The sequence below is a fragment of the Meles meles genome, chromosome 7, assembly GCF_922984935.1.
Source record: "Meles meles chromosome 7, mMelMel3.1 paternal haplotype, whole genome shotgun sequence".
Taxonomy (NCBI): domain Eukaryota; kingdom Metazoa; phylum Chordata; class Mammalia; order Carnivora; family Mustelidae; genus Meles; species Meles meles.
The window spans coordinates 127329593-127343778 of NC_060072.1; the positions used below are offsets into that span (position 1 = coordinate 127329593).

Consider the following 14186-nt stretch of genomic DNA (forward strand, 5'->3'; position numbering starts at 1 on the left):
CCTTCTACCTGAAATTTCATCAGTAAGTATTAATTCCTTTAATCACAGAATAGCCATTAGTCTTGAAGGGTTATCATTTCAATACAAATGCTGAGGCCCCTGGATGGCTTAGTTGGTTAAGCGTCTGCCTGCCTTCAGCTCAGGTCATGATCCCAGGGTCCGGGACTGAGTCCTACATAGGGCTCCCTGCTCAGTGGGAAGCCTGCTTTTCTCTCCTCTTCTGCTCCTCACCCCCAAAGTTTGTGATTTCTCTCTCTTGCTCTCTCTCAGATAAATAAAATATTTTTTTTTCCATTTTATTTATTTTTTCAGCGTAACAGTATTCATTCTTTTTGCACAACACCCAGTGCTCCATGCAAAACGTGCCCTCCCCATTACCCACCACCTGTTCCCCCAACCTCCCACCCCTGACCCTTCAAAACCCTCAGGTTGCCCCAACCTCCCACCCCTGACCCTTCAAAACCCTCAGGTTGTTTTTCAGAGTCCATAGTCTCTTATGGTTCGCCTCCCCTCCCCAATGTCCATAGCCCGCTCCCCCTCTCCCAATCCCACCTCCCCCCAGCAACCCCCAGTTTGTTTTGTGAGATTAAGAGTCATTTATGGTTTGTCTCCCTCCCAATCCCATCTTGTTTCATTTATTCTTCTCCTATCCCCCTAACCCCCCATGTTGCTTCTCCATGTCCTCATATCAGGGAGATCATATGATAGTTGTCTTTTAAAAAATTAAAAAAGTAATAAGAAATAAAATACAAGTACCCTTTTGTGTGGGGGAAAAAAAACCCTTAAATTTTCTTTAAATTAATATCTTAGTCATTAGTTGTCTACCACTTGAGATGAAGGCTTTGCATTACAGAGATGCAATGTGTGTTGTGGGTGGGTGGAGAAGGGAGAGGGCCATGAAAAATCCTGTCAAAAACCACTCACCCCGCCAGTGGTGCCTGGGTGGCTCAGTGGGTTAAGCCTCTGCCTTCAGAGTCCTCAGGGTCCTGGGATTGAGCCCCACATCAGGCTCTCTGCTCAGCAGGGACCCTGCTTCCCCCCCTCTCTCTGCCTGCCTCTCTGTCTACTTGTGATCTCTCTCTGTCAAATAAATAAATGAAATCTTAAAAAAAGAGAGAGAAAGAAAAGAAACCATTCCCCCATCTCCATCCAGCAAAATGCAGGGCCTCCAAACTTTCACTCTGAAGAGGTATTTGTTATAGGTGGGCAAGGTCATCAACCAAGCAACTCCTCTCCCTCTGAACCTTACCTTTCTTTTGGGTATCTCTGTCTTCAATGATGTTGCCAAAAATAAAAAATATATATATATATATACTTTTTCCCTTGGTTGCTGTTGGCCTGGCTAAGAAAATCTGAAAATCTTGAAAGACTGTTTTTTAATAAAGGAGAAGCAAAGCAAAAAACCATCACAAGAGAAGCTAAAAATAGTTTTACTCATATACAGGCTTCCAACCTTAACAGATTTACCTCATTCCCACGGGTCCTAAGACTTGTCTTAGCATGCCAGGGAGCCTGAGAGATCTATATATTCTATCCCCAAAGCTTTGTCTAAATGTGACACTTCCTAGCTGGAGTAAATATTACCTGTCTCCACACAGTAGGAGAAACCCAGAGACTCTGTAAGACAGTGTTAAGCTCAGGGGAAAAAAAAGAATGAAAAAGAAATACACATTCAGCAACCTACCCAAGGCTCTCTCAATTTCTGGCTCTTCAGCAGAATCATGACACGGTGCCTGTCCTCTCCTGTCTGTAGAGTCTTATCTCCACCATGGCATGGTTTTTAGTCATTTCATCATATTTAAGACAGGACACTATGTGTACCACAGTCTATCAGGCAAAGTAACAAAAGAATTGCTACCTCAAAAAGCTCAATGAAAGAGAGATCGAAAAGAGAGAAGCCAAATACAATTACTTCCATTAAATCAATAAGAATTGTAACTGTATTTGAAGTCATCAGGATAAAACACAACATAAAAAGTACAGTAAGTATGAAATTACTATCCTCTCTCAAAAACAAAAGGTGTCAAGAGTTTGAAGTTTTCTTTAAATGCCACTTATTAGGCAGAAAAGAATTAAATTTCTCATGATGTATAGCTATGATAGATTAGTACAGAGAAGACAGAGAAGTAGAGACAGAGAAGTAGAAACTTTTGAAAATGAAACATAAAAGGAAAGACTGAGTGTTAAAGTTACAATCACAAAGCTGTGAGACAACCCTGAATGCCCTAATATATGGGAAATTTTGACCGTAGAAAGAAAAGACTTTTTCAAAAAATAATGGCAGCAAATTTTCCAAATGAGAACTATAAACCCACAAATCCAAAAAGCTCAACAAACTGAAAATACAAGAGATGTTTAGAAAAACAAAAAGACTAGGGATGTCTGGGTAGCTCAATCAGATAAGCACCTGACCCATGATTTCTGCTCAGGTCATAATCACAGGGTGGGGAGATCAAGCCCTGAGTAGAACTCCACGTTCAGTGGGAGTCTGCTTGAGGATTTCTCTCCCTCTTCCTCTGTACCCTCTACTTGTGCAAATCTGCTCTCTAAATACATACATAAATAAATATTTTTAAAAACTATGTAAGACAAACAATAATAAAATTTCTTTAAGCGAGTGATAAAGAGAAAATCTTAAAAGTAGTTAGAGAAAAGAGGGGTGCCTGGTGGCTCAGTCAGTTAAGTGTCTGATCTTACGCTCAATTCATGATCCCAGGATCCTGGGATCAAGCCCCATGTAGGGCTCCCTGTTAAGCAGGGAGTCTGTTTATCCCTCTCCCTCTGCCCTCCCCTCCCAGCTCATGTTCACTCTCTCCCTCTCTCTTTCTCAAATAAATAAATCTTTTTTAAAAAGTAGTTAGAGAAAGAAACATATTACATACATAGAAACAAAGCAAGATTACAGCAGACTTGTCAGAAACAATGGAAATCAGAAGATATGGAACAACATGATTAAAATAAAGAGCATCATTTAGGGGATTGTCAACCTAGATTTCTACAGTCAGCAAACCTTTCAAAAAATGAGGGTAAAACAGGGACTTTTTCAGACATACAAAGGCTGAAAGAATTCATACCAGCAAACCTGCAGTAGAAGCAATGCTAACGGAGTCCTTCAGATGGAAGAAAAAGGAAACCGAAGTACATCTGGCTTGATACAAAATAATGAAGAACACTAGAAGTGGCTTCTATATATATGTAAATATATAAAAGACCTTTCCTTTTTTTTTTCTACATCTCTTAAATAAATAAGTGACTGTTTAAAGTAAGTATAATAATAATATATTGGGGAGTTTATAACATATTGTAGAAATCAATGCCTGACAACCATAGAACAAAGGCCAGAGAGGGGAATGATATAAATCACTTTGAAAGCAGATTGTGATGACAAGAAGACATATACAGTTGACCTTTAAACAACACAGGGGTTATGGTCTTGACCCCCTGTGCAGTCAAAAATCCATATATAACTTTTGACTCTGAAAAAATTTAATTACCAATAGACTACTATTGACCAGAAACTTTACCAATAACATAAACAGCCAATTAACACATATTTTGTATGTTAACTTATATGTATGATATACTGCATTCTTACAATAAGGTAAGCTAGAGAAAAGACATTTATTCAGAAGTCATAAGGAAGAGAAAATACATTTACAGTACTATAAAAAGCCCACATATAAGTGGACCCATGCAGTTCAAACCCATTTTGTTTAAGGCAAAACTGTACTGCTCACTTAAAGCAATCAGTAAAAACAAAGCCATAAAGAGCGAGGATGTAACCATAAAATGCTCAATCAAAAGAAGGGTGGAAAAGGAACAAAGAGCAGGCAAATAGAAAACAAATAACACAATGGTAGATTTAAACCCAGCATTATGAATAATCCCATTAAATGTAAATAATGTAAACATACAAAAGGCAGAGAATGTCATCTTGGATTTTAAATAAGCAGGAACCAATCACATATTATTTACAAAATAAGCATTTCATATGAGTAAACAAGTTAAAAGTAAAAAGGTGAGAAGAGATATACCATAGTAGAACTAATTAATACAAAGCTATAGTGTCTATACTCATATCAGACAAAGTAGTTTTCTGAGCAAGAAATATTACCATGAAAAAAATAGGGTATGAGCTGGAATTGATAAGAGAAAGAAATGAATGAAATCAAAAGCTGTTTTGTTTTAAACATAAAGTTGACAAACTTACTGTTACATTGCTCAGGTGAAAAACAGACACAAATGACCAAGATGAGAACAATGTCGGAGACTGCAATACTGCAGTCCTACAGACATAAAAGTATAATAACAACCTTATGCCAAAATTTTTGACAACTTAGACACAATGGATATACTTCTTGAAAGACACAAACTACAAAAACTCTCTCAAGAAGAAATAGAGGTCAGAATCAGAGGGAGATGTAAGTAACCACAGAAAAGTGTTCAGAGAGATGCAACATGGCTAGCTTTGATGGTGGAGTTAAAATATAGAACAGTTCTGGTTCAAGGCGGTGACACAGAAAGATCCTGAACTCGGCTCAGACACAGAGTCTACAGCTACATATGCAACAATTTCCTCTTAAAACACAACAAAACTAAACTAAAGCCTGGCTGAGTTAAAACTACACATTGTGGGGTGCCTGGGTGGCTCAGTCTGTTGGGTGTCTGCCTTCAGCTCAGGTGGTAATTCCAGAGGATAAAGCCCTGCATTAGCCTCCCTGTTCAGGGGTATAGACTGTTTCTCCCTCTGCCCCTCCCCCTTGCTCATGCTTTCTCTCCCCCCCCCCCTTTCTCTTTCTCTCTAATAGATGGATGAAATCTTTAAAACACTACCACCACCAACAACAATGACACACTGAGCAAACAAGAGAGAAACCACATCAAAGTAAGTAGGAAAGGCTGGGACACAATCTCACCATAAACCCTGTCCCCAGTGCAGTGACCCACACTAGCAGGGAACTCCAAACCCAGAGATTCTCCCTGAGGAGCAATTTTGAAGCCCATGTGCTACATTTCAACTTTCAAGACGTACCCTTGACAGACGAGTCTTTAAAACATCTAACTTTGAAAAACAGTGGGGCTCCTGTCCCAAGACCCACAAGGTGGAAGCAATCTGAGAAACTGTTCTTCCAGTGCTTATGGCCTTGACTCACCCACCCCAGGACCCAGCTCAATGACAGCTGAGTGCCCCAGACCTAAATGGAAGGAGGCTCACTGACATATATAAAGCACTGGCCTAAGGAGGCAGGCACCTTGTTGAACACACACATCTAGGAGCCTGCAGGACCATTCTCCAGGAGACTGATGGATGCTATCTTGATGTTCCCTCTGCTGTGCTCCAGAGCAGCAGTATATCCCAGAAGGAGCTTTCATACATCTGGTGCCCTGATTTCTGCTGCTACCACTTTGACTGCCCAGCTCTAGAAGCCAGGGGAACTTACGGTCCTGGTTTTACGGGTCTGTAATAACAAGGGTCAATCAGAAAGGAGCTCCTATCCCTGTCTGGCACGCCAATGGTTGTGATTGCTGTTAGGGGAGACCTCTACATGACCTAGCTCTGGTGACCAGTGGGGTCACTCACAGATCCCATAGGACTCTAACCAACAGAAAAAGAATTTTAAGCAGTGACTATCCTTGGGACACAACAAGAGCCAACAGGCCCAGGAGCCTGGACATTAGTGAGGGAAACCTAATAGCTAATCATTGTAACTGTAGCCTGAGAGGCAGGCTTCTAACTGAACATGCACCTGAGGGCTGACAGTAATCCTTTCCAGAGTCCTTGAGGGCAGGGTGCTGTCCTCATACTCATACTTGACAGTACTCCAGAGTGCAAGCAACTTTTGGAGGGGAACTTTCCATGTCTGGTACCATGGTTAATAATGCCGGTACCCCCGGCCTTTGTGGTTGTCATCCAGGTGATACCTCTTGATTCTCTGGCTCTGGTGACTGCAGAGCTTGCCTTTCTGGGTCTCATAGGACTGTGGCAACCAGTCAGACAGTTCTTTCCAGGCTACCACCTGCAGGACACTGACCAGACAGTGAACTGAAGCCCACCACTCAGTCTTTCTGTGAAGGAGTCCTCTTTGCTTGTCCTCGAGCTACAGTCTGAGGGGTAGGCTTCAGACTTGGCACACACTTATGGCCTATGGAGATGGCTTTCATAGAATGTAGGCTGTGGACATCATCTTGGTGCTCTCTCTGTGCTTTGCCCTAGCTTGACTGTGTCATCCAGAAAAGAGGTCTACGTTCATCTGGGGCTTTGATTTCTGCTACTGCCATACATAGGACACCTCCAGATCACCTGATTCTGGTGGCTTGGGCTTATAGTACCACAGGACCTTATACATTGGCATACTTTAAAAAGTTGATGTCTGAGATTCTGGCTTCCAGTGAGAACCTAGGCACTGAGATCATCTCGTTTGGGATGCTTACAAGTACTGGCACATACTTAACTACTAGAGGTGATGAAACCTGTAATAGTCTGCTTGGATAAGCACAAAGGTTTGAGATACAACCAAGAGCTGGAGTAAGGTTGAGTCACAAGGTTCATATCCTACACTGGCCACTCCTTTAAGACTGGGCAAGGGGGTTGTTTCATCTACTTTACAGAAACCATATTGCTCAAGCAAAACTAAGAAACAGAGGAATATGTTCCATGTGAAAGAAAAACAAAATCTAAAAAAAAAAAGCTTAAAAAAATGGAGATAAGTAACTTACCTGTTAAAGAGTTGAAAGTAATGGTCATAAAGATGCTCAAAGAACTGGGGAGAAGAATGGATAGGCATAGAAAAAACTTCAAAAAATAGAGAAAATATAAGAAAGTACTAAGTGGAAGTCACAGGGCTGTAGAATACAGTAACTGGACTGAAAAATACACTAGATGGGTTCCACAACAGTCTAGATGAAGCAGAAGAAAGGACCATTCAACTCAGAGACAAGGCAATGGAATTCACCCAATCAGAGCAGCAGAAAGAATAAAGGATTTTTTTAAAAAAAAAAGTAATATAGCTTAAGGGAACAATGAAACAACATTACATGGACTTCTGTTCATATCATTTGGCTCCCAGAAGAAAAAGAGAGAAAGGGGAAGAAATCTTTTTAAAAAAATATTTTATTTATTTATTTGACACAGAGAGAGAGATCACAAGTAGGCAGAGAGGAAGGCAGAGCGGGAGAGGGGAAGCAGGCTTCCTGCTGAGCAAAGAGCCCAACATGAGGCTCAATCCTAGGACCCTGAGATCATAATCCACTGAGCCACCCAGGCACTCCAAGGGGCAGAAATCTTAGTAAAAAGAAAATAATGGCTAAAAACTTCCCTAACCCAGAGAATGAAACAAATATATAGATCCAAAATGCTTGGAGACTTCCAAAAAAGAGGAACCTAATGAAATCCATATCAAGACATATTATAGTTAAAGTGTCAAAAGTTAAAGACAAGGAAAGAATATCAAAAGAAGCAAAAAAAGAACACTTTTTATGTACAAGGGAACCCACATAAGCAGATTTTTTATCAGAAACTTTGCAGACCAGAAGGAAGTGGGATGATACATTCAAAGCACCAAAAGAAAAAGAACTTCAAACCAAGAATGTTCTACCCAGCAAAGTTATCATTCAAACTTGAAAAAGAGATAGAGTTTTACAGAAACACAAAAGCTAAAGAAATTCATCACCATTAGATCAATGTTAAAAGAAGTATTAAAGGGATTAAACATTGAAACAAGGAGCATGAATTAGTAATGAAAACAAATGAATAATAAATCTCACTGGAAAGATAAATATATAGTCAAGGTAGTAGATTAATCATTTATGAAGCTAGTATGAAGGTTCAAAGAGAAAAAACCAAGATTACCTAAATACATAAATATACAAATAAATAAATGTACAAATAAATAAATATATAAATATAAATATATAAAGCAAATATTAACACACCTAATGGGAGACATAAACAGCAATACAGTAATAGTAGGGGACTTTAATAATGGATAGATCATCCAGATGGAAAATCATCAAGGAAACATTAGCATTAAATGACACATTAGACCAGATGGTCTTAACAGAAATTTACAGAACATTCCATCCCAAAGAAGTAGCATATGCATTCTTCTCAAGTACAAATAGAACATTTTTCCAAGACAGACAATGTTAGGCAAAAAGACCAAGTCTTAATAAATTTGATTTCTTCTTTGACCCATTGATTGTTCAGTAGCATACTGATTAATATTCACGTATCTGTGAATTTTCCAGGTTTCTTCATGCAATCAGTATCAAGTTTTATACCACTGTGGTCAGAAAAGATGCTTGATATGATCATTTGTTCTAAACTGTTAAACCACTGGTAGCTTAAAACCGACCAAGGTGGGAGTATTTACACCAAGGCATTGGCAAATGTGACAAATTAGAGCTTCCTCTTCCCTGATCAAGTTGTTAAATATGAATGAGTGCATGACTGCTCCTACACCTTACCCCAATTGGGCAGCTTGTTGACCTGGCTCAAAATTTTGCACTCCCTCTCCCACCCCCCACTGCTACTCCAGTTTGAGCTTCATGGAGGCCGGTCAAGAAGGCCAAGTGAGACCTGGCTGCCACACCTAACTCTTCAAGCAAGACTCACCCACAGTGGTCCCAAGCCTCAGGGAAACAAAACTATCAAGTTCGGTTCAAACAACAAATCCTACCTTGGAAATTAAAGGTGATTTTATCTCCACCAAGATTTTGAGCAAAGGCTTAAGGAAAAAAAATTACACTACACTTTTACTTTGACTTCCTTGAGAAACAGAGTTTGTATCAATTTAAAATCATTCTTTCCTTTCTACCAAGCTTAAGCTAGAACATTAAAATTACCATCCATTGCCAATTAGAATAAAGGTGCATTATAAAATATGTAGTGCCTTTAAAACATTTTTGTTTTAGTGGCATACATCTCCCAATAAATTGTAGCTGGCTATAATTTAATTTGATATTGAAAGATGTCAATCATAATGTATCTAATTTTACTAGTAAGTTAGCTGCATAGAAGATCTTCTGACTTTACAGTCACTGATATTTAAAACTAAGTCAACACATTATAGCACACCTACCTATTACAAAGGAAGAAAGCTTCCTGGCCATTTTATAATCAGAAGATAGTCCTTAAGCTATTTTCTTCCCAAGGTTGCTGTGTTCAGGGAATCTTTTGCATGTTGACTCTAGAAATGAAGCATTATCCTCTAACATTAAAAAGGGAAGACCAAAGAATAAGGAATATCAAAAGAAGCATTTTTTCTATATATAAAATAAATCACCAATCAGCTTTTTTCAGAGAATTAAAATTACCCTTATGATTTGTCAAATGGGAGCAGGACTGGAGTGGAAAATCATATGAGAAGGTAAAGTTGCACGTGCGCCACAAATGTGGGCTAATTTACAGGAGAAAAGTGTCTCTGTAAACCTTTCTTGTTAAGTAGAATGCTCTAACTCACATCATACTCTCTGCAAATTTATATTTATAGTTAGTTTTCAGTTAAAAAGGATAGCCCGCATCCCACAACCTTGAAAGATAGCTGTCCCTTTGATACTACCCCATTTTTATGGATGGCACAACTAAAAGTTCTGAGAAGATGAACAGCTTGCTCAATACTGTATTGTAAGTGGATGAGCTAAGAATTAAACACATGACTTTTGATTCATAGTCTGGCTCTCTTTCCAATGCATCACGCTGCATCTCATCTATTTTCATAATGAAGCTGAAATTAATCCCATCAGAAACGTTTTCTGGTCCCAGGACATACAATAAATCATACTAAATAATGCAGTAAGTTATTTTCAAAAGAATAAATAATGTCTATTTAAATCATTATCAATAATACTCAAAATAAAATACAAATTATAAGTAACATTTGAAATGACACTAAGTAAATATATTAAAATTGAAAATATTATTCTAGAAACTTCTCTTTGGAGATAAAGACCCACATGCTATGATTAGTTTTATCTCAATTAAGACATAATTAGGGCTTTTAAAAGCCCTATATAACTTCCAGTTAATTCATGTAATCTTTAAATACTTATGGGGTACTTAGATGCCTAGAAATTACCTTGAAGATATTAATCTGTTAGTTCCATTTAAGCTGCTGAGATACTAATTTAGTTTCCTATAATATCACTTCATGGTGAAAGCCAAGCTTTTTGTCTACAGAAATGCATGGAGAAACCCCAGTAATATTAAGTCAGTAGGTTTCTTTTTTTTTTTTTTAAGATTTTTTTTATTTATTTTAGAGAGAGAGTACACATGCAAGTAGAGGTAGGGACAGAGGGAGAGAGAGAATCTCAAGCAGACCCCCTGGGGAGCATGGAGCCCAACACAGGGCTTGATCTCATGACCCTGAAATCATGACCTGAGTTGAAATCAAGAGTCAGTCACTTAAACAACTAAGCCACCCAGGTGCCCCTAAGTCAGTAGGTTTCTAAGTGGTGTTCCTGAATAGACCAGTTTTTTTTTTAAAGATTTTATTTTACTTATTTGACAGAGAGAGAGATCACAAGTAGGCAGAGAGGTAGGCAGAGAGAGAGGAGGAAGCAGGCTGCCTACGGAGCAGAGAGCCCGACACGGGGCTCGATCCCAGGACCCTGAGATCATGACCTGAGCCGAAGGCAGCGGCTTAATCCACTGAGCCACCCAGGCGCCCCTAGACCAGTTTTTTATAGCTATTTCTACCAAACCCTTGAGGAGCTCAGGTCTGTAAGAAACCAAATGCCGCAAATAAGTATAATGCTCTAAGATTTTCAGTTAATACAGCTGATCATTTTTTACGGGGCAAAACTTCTTAAAGAAATGGTTGATGAATGTATGACAGCTAACAAAAGAAGTATATAGAACATATATTCAGTTGGGCTATGAATAGTACAGACATACTGTACTGACATATCATCCTCTAAGGGTAGAAGAATTCAATTTACATTGTGTTCAACTCTATGTGATAGTAGCTTCTATCTAGAATGCTGTGGCTATTGTCAACTGGCATAGGAGGAAGGGATCTTAAACTTTTATCTTCTCCATACATTCCATACACACACAAGTTAAATATTCTAAAAAGCCTCAGGAATTAATTCCTAAAAATGCCAGTGTTCTTCCTCATGGCCCCAGTGAAATCTCCAAACTGTCATATGTGAAAAAGTCAGATATTGATTTTTTTTTAGAAAAGAATACTTTCTCTGCCCTAGGCAATTAACTTTTGGAGTTTTGCTATTCATTACAGTGTAAGACACAGGATAGGAAAGTCTGCAACAGTGACTGAGGTTAGACAACCAAGAGGGAATGGGGTGTCTATTTACAAAGGGGTGGGGCATGGCAAAGGAAAGGGGACATAGGTTGGTGAAGCCCACTCTAAGGCCAGCAACCGGGGTGGAGTAGGAAAACTGTCACTGCCCCAAGTTTATAGGCTGCCCAGAAGAGCTGTAGTTCAAGGTACAGAAGAGGGCCACTAGACAGGAGCGATGGCCTTCGATAGAGGAGGCGTCATCCCTAAACCAAGCCCACAGAGAGCATCTAGGGGAGTAATATTCCAAACTCTCTCTCCTCCCACTTTCCTGCCTATGATTTCCATAGACTGACCCTAATCAGAAGCCAAAGTTTATGAGAGTTTAACTAATGCATCCTTGTGGAACATGCAGCAAGAAAAAGAAAAAAAAAAAAAAAAAGAGTAGCGAGTAGATATGGAAGGTTAAAAAGGAATTTTATAGCACAAACAAAAATTCATTCATGATGCTATTTTCAGAATTATTTTGGGGTAAGTAAATTTACTTTGCTGCTTTAGTTGGATATAATGCCCAATTCAAGCAGTACCTCAGAGCAAAGCAAAAACCATAGTTGTCAGTACCTCCTTCATGAACATCTGCTACATGCAAACACATCACCAGGATAGAAAGAATGAATAAACAAACAAGGAAGCTGCTTTTTTAAAAAAAGATTTTCCTATTTCCTCTCAAAACACAATCCCACAAAACTTCTGAATACGAAAAAAAAAATATACGATGATCTACTTTCCAAGTTCATAGAAAGAAATCTCCAGACATATATGAGAATTGCCAAAGATGAAAATAACAATTTAGTGAATTTTATACTATCAATTTTTAGAAGTAGGATTCCATATACTGCAAGGGATCTAAGAGAACCAATAAAGTCAGTGTCTCCATTTCTTGAAGAGTTCCATCCTGTAGTTTGAGTAAATTACAACAGTGAAGGAGCTAGCATGGGTACTATAGCTGGTAAGAGTTTTAAGCCATATATTGACTATTAACATTTTGCCTTTAAATCCTTCTGACTCATATAAACAATCACCCTGAATCTAGTATATGTCTATAGCACTTCTTTTATTTTCATATATTTACTCAGTAAATACCTACTGGGAATCTACTATCTGTGAGGTACTGTTCTGGGGACCAATAATACAACAGTGAACAAAATAAGACAGCTTTTAAAAAAAATCTATATTCTCAGGAAATTTATATTGTAATAGGGGAATGACAGATGATAAACAAAATGTATGAGCTGCATTATGTTCCCCAAAATCCGTATGTTGAAACCCTAACACCCAGTACCTTAGAATTGGATTGTATTTGGAGATAAAGCCTTTACATGGGGGATTAAATTAAAACAAAGCCATTAGGATGGCCCTAATTCAAACTGACTAGTGTTCTCATCAGAAAAAGAAACTTGTATATACAGAAATACCAGAAGTGTGGCATACATAGCGAAAAGACCACATGAGGACACAGCAAGAAGGTAGTTGTCTGTTAGGCAGGGAGAGAAGCCTCAGGAAAAAACCAAACCTGCTGACATCTTGATCTTGGACTTCCAGCCTCCAGAACTGTGCAAAAATTCATTTATATTGTAAACTGAAGCCCCAGTGTACAGCATTTGTTACAGCAGCTCTATCAAACTAAAACACCAAATAATATGTAAATTAACAGCATGTTCTTCAGTTCCATGAAGAAAAATACCACACGAAAGGAGGGAAAGTATGTGAAATAGGGTTGCAATTTAGGTTGGGTGGTCGCGAAGACCTCACTGGGAGGTAAGAGTTAGGCAAAGACTTCAAGAAGTGATAAGGGAAGCCATGCACATTCAGGGGTGTGGAAATGTGAAGAACATTCTAGGCAAAGAGAATGACAAGTGCCAAGGCCTGAGGAACAGACAGACATGGTATGTTTGAGGAACAAGATGGACAGGGTGGCTGGAAATCACCCATGAGTCATGCACTCACTCATGGCTGGCAAGAGATGTGTCAGAAAGATAACAAGAAATCTGATGGTAGAGCCCTTGTTATTCAAATTATGGAACCCTGGCTAGCAGGACTGGCATTACATGGTTTAGACGGTAAGAAATGCAGAATCTCAGGCCCTGTCCTAGACCTACAGAATCACAATATGTATTAAAATAAAATCCACAAGTGATTTGTAGGCACACTGAAGTTTTTAACATATTTATGGAGATACAAGTTGACCCCTGAACAACACAGGTTTGAATTGTGCAGGTCCACCTACACCTGGCATTTTTTTAGATACAGAACAATACCGTAGGTGGATTTTCACTTTCCTATGATTTTCTTGACGTTTTCTTTTTCCTAGCTTACCATATTGTAAGAATACAGTATATAATATAATATGACATATAATATATGTGTTAACCAACTGTTTATGGTACTAGTAAGGCTTCTGGTCAATAGTAGTCTATTAGTAGCTAAGTTTTGGGGAGTCAAAAGTTATCCATGGATTTTCAACTGTACCAGGAGGGGGATCAGTGCTCCTAATCCCATGTTGTTCAAGGGTCGACTACAATTCATATACCATGTAATTCACCCACTTACAGGATACAAGCCATTGGCTTTTGAAGAGTATTCACAGATATGGACAACCATCACTACAGTCAATTTTAGAACATATCATCACCTCAAAAATGAAATTTAGTATGCTCTGGTTATCACCCCTTGCAACTTATCAATTTTGATATACTGTGTCTTTATTTTCATTCATCTTGAAGTATTTTCTGATTTTGCTTTATATTACTTTGTAGACTCATTGCATAGTTAGGAGAATTTTCTAATTTCTACATATTTATAAGTTTCTCATATTCTTCCCAAATATTGATTTCAAATTTCATTACAATGTAGTCTGATAACATACCTTGTATTAATTTTACCCTTTTA

General features: G+C 38.6%; 1 protein-coding gene across 1 annotated transcript in view; it reads right to left on the reverse strand.

Moving 5' to 3' along the window:
* ST8SIA6 (ST8 alpha-N-acetyl-neuraminide alpha-2,8-sialyltransferase 6) overlaps positions 1 to 14186 on the reverse strand; it is a 152456-nt gene that overhangs the window by 49827 nt on the left and 88443 nt on the right. The window lies entirely within an intron of this gene.